Source organism: Miscanthus floridulus, chromosome 2, assembly GCF_019320115.1.
Source record: "Miscanthus floridulus cultivar M001 chromosome 2, ASM1932011v1, whole genome shotgun sequence".
Classification (NCBI taxonomy): Eukaryota; Viridiplantae; Streptophyta; class Magnoliopsida; order Poales; family Poaceae; genus Miscanthus; species Miscanthus floridulus.
The window spans coordinates 33165209-33171208 of record NC_089581.1 but is presented as its reverse complement, the minus strand read 5'-3'; positions in this window follow the sequence as shown (position 1 = coordinate 33171208).

Sequence of the window (6000 nt, the reverse complement as noted above, 5' to 3'; positions counted from 1 at the left end):
TTGGGAGAGAATCTAAGTGCATTGCTTGAGTGTTTACATCTAGAGGCACTTGGTGTTCGTGTTTCGCCATGGGATTCGCTTGTTACTCTTAGTGGTTGCCGTCACCTAGATGGCTTGGAGCAGCGAGGATCGTCGAGCGGAGGTTGGTGATTGTCTTCGGCTCCGATCGTGGTGATTATGAGGGGTTCTTGACCTTTCCCCGATGGAGAGCCAAAAGGTGCTCTAGTGGATTGCTCGTGGCTTGTGTGATCCTCATCTTATGTTGGTTGTGCGGCACCCTATTGAGGGTTTGGCGTGTGATGCCAATTAGCGCGTGAACCTCTAAGTGAGTGAATCACCAGAACGAGGAGTAGCTTGCCGGCAAGCAAGTGAATCTCGATAAAAAATCATTGTGTTCATTATTTGATTCCGAGGTGATTGGTCTTCATTGTTATTCATTCTTGTGATTGATTGGTTCCTTCCTCGACACGGCGGTATAACCTTCCCGCTCACTCTCTTTACATTGCCGCAAATTAGTTGTCAAGCTCTTTAGTGTAGCTAGTTGTGAGAGCTTCTTAGTTTGGTTAGTGTGGCTCTTTAGTTAGCCTTTGAGAGCACACTAACTTAGTGTAGTAACATAGCTATTGTGTGGATAGAAACTATATAAACTAAAATTGTGGTAGGTGGCTTACATTTTTAGTAGGCTAGTGCAACACTTGCTTTGTCTCATAATTGTCTAACCAGTTTATTAAGTGTTGTTGTAGAAATTTTTATTAGGCTATTCACCTCCCTCTAGCCATTAGGACCTTTCAAGTGGTATCAGAGCCGAGGTCATCGTGATTTGAGGCTTAACAACCTTCGGTGTAAAAATGGCTCAAATCAACAACACTAAGAAGCCACCCCAATTTGATGGCACAAATTATCGGTATTGGAAATCAAAGATGACCACACATATCAAGTCAATCAATAGAAAAGTGTCGAAGGTGGTAGAAACCAAAATTGAGATTGGTGATCCGGAGAATTCCACCGCGTCTGAAGAAGTGTTTCTCCAAAACAATGACATTGCTCTAAGTGCCATTCATGATGCAATTGATGAGAGAACATTTGAACAAATCAAGAATATTGAGATGGCTCATGAGGCTTAGAAGAAGTTGTAAGAATCATTTGAGGGCACTCAAGCCGTGAAGGGTGCAAAGGCATACATTCTCAAAGAGAAGTTTGCAAGCTTCAAGATGAAGGAGGATGAGAGTATGCCGGAGATGTTTCATAGGCTTCAAGTGCTTGTCAATGATCTCAAAACACTTGGAGAAGAGGTGAAGGACAAGGACTTCTCCCACAAGTTCTTGAGATGCTTGCCTTTAAGATTTGGCACATTGGTCACTATTCTAGTGAGGAGTGGTTTGGACACCATGACACCAAACCAAGTGTTGGGAGATATAATGACCAATGATACATATAGAGATGATGATGAGAAGGAAGAAAAGAATGAGAAGAAAGATGAGAAGAAGGATGAGAAGAAGAAGAGCGTGGCATTCAAGGCCGCATCATCCAAGGGCAAGGCAAAGCAAGATACATCAAGTGAAGATGATGGCTCATGGGATGATGATGATGATGATGAGAAGATGGCTCTCTTTGTTAAGAAATTTGGCAAATTCATGATGAAGAAAGGGTACCATGCTAGAAGAAAGAAATCTTCATCCAAGAACAAGGAAGAGTCAAGAAGGTGCTTCAAGTGTGGAAGCAAAGATCACCTTGTTGCTCAATGTCCATATAATAGCGACAATGATAATGACAACAAGAAGAACAAGAAGAAGGACAAGAAGGAAAAGAAAGAGAAGAAGGACAAGATTACCTTCAAGAAGAAGAAGGGTGGTTCATATGTGGCCACTTGGGATAGTGATGCTTCCTCAAGTGATGATGATGATAGTGATGATGACAAGACCACCAAGAAGAAGGCACTTGCAAGCATTGCTATTAATGAGAAGCCTTCTCTCTTCGACACTCCATCATGCTTCATGGCTAAGGCCACTAAGGTCAATTACAAAGCCAGAGGAAGGCATTGGGTTCTTGATAGTGGGTGTACTCAACACATGACCGGTGATGCAAGAATGTTCAACTCAATCAACACCAATGGCAATGATGGTTATAATAGTATCACATTTGGTGATAATGGCAAAGGGAAAGTCAAAGGGCTTGGTAAGATTGCAATATCCAATGATATGAGCATATCCAATGTATTGCTAGTAGATACCTTGAACTTCAATTTGCTATCCGTGGCTCAATTATGTGATCTTGGATTCAAATGCATATTTAGGGTAGATGATGTAGAGATCATAAGTGTAGATGGCTCTAACTTGATCTTTAAAGGCTTTAGATATGAGAATCTATACTTGGTTGATTTTAAAGCTAGTGAAGCTAAATTATCTATATGCTTGTTCACTAAGTCTAGCATGGGTTGGTTATGGCATAGAAGGCTTGGTCATGTTGGAATGAAATAATTGAATAGATTGGTTAAGCATGACTTGGTTAGAGGCTTGAAAGATGTTGTGTTTGAGAAAGATAAACTTTATAGCTCTTGTCAAGCTAGCAAACAAGTTGGAAACACCCATCCTAAGAAAAGCATAATGAGCACTAGTAAAGCATTTGAGTTATTGCACATGGATTTGTTTGGGCCAACTCAATACACTAGCATTGGTGGTAACAAATATGGCTTTGTGATAGTGGATGATTACACTAGATACACTTGGGTATTCTTCCTAGTTGACAAAAGTGATGTGTTTAGAACATTCAAATCATTTGTCAAGGGCATTCACAATGAGTTTGAAATAACCATCAAGAGAGTTAGAAGTGGCAATGGTAGTGAGTTCAAGAACACTAAAATTGATGAGTTGTGTGATGAATTTGGAATTAGACATCAATTCTCGGCCAAGTACACTCCATAGTTAAATGGCCTTGTTGAGAGGAAGAATAGAACACTCATTGATATGGCAAGGTCTATGCTTAGTGAGTACAATGTGAGTCAATCTTTTTGGGCCGAAGCTATCACTATGGCTTGCTATTGTAGCAACTGCCTCTATTGTCACCCATTGAAAGAGAAGACACCATATGAGCTCTTGAATGGTAAAAAGTCCAACATTGTATATTTTTTGGTCTTTGGTTGCAAATGCTATATTTTGAAGAAAGGCACTAGATTGGGTAAGTTTGACAAGAAATGTGATGAAGGATTCCTACTTGGTTATTCCACTACTAGCAAAGCATATAGAGTTTGGAATTTGGATAGTGGTACTCTTGAGGAAGTTTATGATGTTGAATTTGATGAAACCAAGGGTTCACAAGAAGAGAATGAGAACTTGGAAGATGTTAGAGGCATTTAACTTTAAATGCCATGAAGAACATAGATGTTGGTGAATTGAGGCCTAGGCAAGTGAATGGTGATGAAGATGATCAAGTGCAAGTGCTCTCTAACTCAAATGTGCAAGATGACACAAATCAAGCTAGTACAAGTGGCTCTCATGATAATGAACAAGATCAAGTGGCTAGCACATCATCTCAACCCAATGATCAAACAAGTGCAAGCAATCAAGTTCCAATGCTCCAACCAATCAATATTGCAAGGGATCATCCATTGGACACTATCATTGATGATATTTCTAGAGGTGTACAAACAAGATCAAGATTGACTTCATTTTGTGAGTATTTCTCATTTGTGTCATCTATTGAACTAAAGAAGATATATGAAGCTTTGAAGGATGTTGATTGGGTGAATGCTATGCATGAAGAATTGAATAACTTCATAAGAAATCAAGTATGGGAATTAGTAGAGAGACCAAAGGGACACAATGTGATTGGAACCAAATGGGTCTTTAGAAACAAGCAGGATCAAGATGGGATAGTAGTAAGGAACAAAGCAAGATTAGTAGCACAAGGATATACACAAGTTGAAGGTCTTGACTTTGGAGAAACATATGCCCCGGTTGCTAGATTGGAAGCAATTTAGATCTTGCTAGCCTATGCTTGTGCCCACAACATCAAGCTCTATCAAATGGATGTTAAGAGTGCATTTCTCAATGGTTACATCAATGAAGAAGTATATATTGAGCAACTTCCGTGCCCCGGAACCTCCATGTTCAAACCCAAAGGTTCCACGTTCTGACTATTTTCATAAGTTGATTAAATTTCAGAAAAGGCCTATTCACCCCCTCCCTCTAGGCCACTTGCTAGATCCTTTCAATTGATATCAGAGCTGGTTTTCTCGTGATAGCACTTAACCGTGTGAGAAAATGGCAAGTCCTAGAGAAAGGGTACTGGAGCAAGATGGAGAGGACCGGGGCGGGGCGGGCCTTGGTTGGCTGGCGTGGCCGTCCAGTGCCACGTCTGTCATGCCAGCACGCGCAGGGGTGGCTAGGGACCTGGCCGAGATAAAGGCAATAGATTGTAGGGTCCTATCCGCCTAATCTCCCTCTCGGGAAATAGTGCTATAGACCATGGGTTGATTCGGTCTTAGCACGGGGGCATTTTTGCAAAGTTGATAGCGCACTTGGGTGTCCGAGGACCATGTCGTTGTAAAGGAGGGTGTTTCCGAGGGTTTTATTGCATAGTTACTCTCTCTAGGAATAGTGACATGGACTGTGGGTTAATTTGTCTAGAGTTTAGGGGTGTTTTTGCAAGATGGTCGACGCACGCGCGGGCTTCCCCGTCGCAGGCCATTTGCGCGCGTGGCTGCATCGGCGGGTCACGCGTGCGCGTGTGTTGTGCCGCGTGGGCCACGCGTTGTGGGCTGTGCGGAGGAATGGGTTTTCCTTTTTTTTCCAAGGAATTAGTAAATGCTTTTCCAATTTAGTTTTGAGCTGATCTTTGGAAAATTATAGTAAATTATGTAGGTGTCCAAAAATAGTGAAACAAAATTTGTTAGGTTCATAAAAATATGATATATCTGTTGGTGTAGTTAGTTTATAATTATCTATGAGGATGTTAGGTTAATTAATTCATTTAGGAAAGCTTAGCATTTTTTAGTTTAATATTTGTAGGAATTTTTGTGGTAAATTGGTAATAGCTTTGACCATGAAATTTTTACAGTAGGTTCATTCTATTATTATGTGCTCATTGTAATTTTTGTAGCCTTAGAATATGTTGATAAGTATGGTAGCTAGTATTCCTTGTTTTAGTATATATGAAATCGTAAATAAAGTAAGGAATGCATTTTTGATTGCTAAGATAATACTCGAATGTTTCATACCTATTTAGTGGTAATAATAGGTAACTTAGCATCATAGTCAATAGAGTTAGCTTAGTAGCTTGATAGATGTATTCTTATTTTAAGAGTTGTTGTTGCCGTATTACTAAGTGTTGCATCATTATTTCAAGCATGTAGATAATGAATTGGTAGAGTTCGTGACCGCGGGCGAGCAGGAGTATGAGGAGGTAATTGAAGAGTATGAGAAGGAGATCCTCATCCAGGAGGGAGCCCCAGAGCCACCAGCCGCTGACTTTGCTGACACCACGCCTGCCCAAGGCAAGTCTCGGTGCATAACCCTTATTTTAAATGATCAATGGATACATACATACATATATATATATATATATATATATATATATATATATATATATATATATATATATATATATATATATATATATATATATGATGTGCATTTACGTTACAGGCATTTTATGGAAACTACATGCATAGATATACCTACCTATGAGTCCTACTAGCATAGGTCAAGTAGCTGCTATGCTTAGGATTTTCGATAGTGTGAGTAACCTGCCGTTACTCACAATAGGTGATTATTATTATTGCTCTTATGATTAAATGGTGAAAGGAAAATGAAGACTAGAAAGGGATATGGTACGGGTATTGGTGGGTGTAAGGGGTTGTGTCCCGCGGCCAATGGGGCATAGCTTGGTTACACTATTTTCTCTATCCGTGTCAGTTAAGGACTAGCCATTGCATTGGATTCTAGGCAAGTCACAGACTTATTATCCTAAGTACATACTTGTTTATGGAAGCAGGAAAGGCTT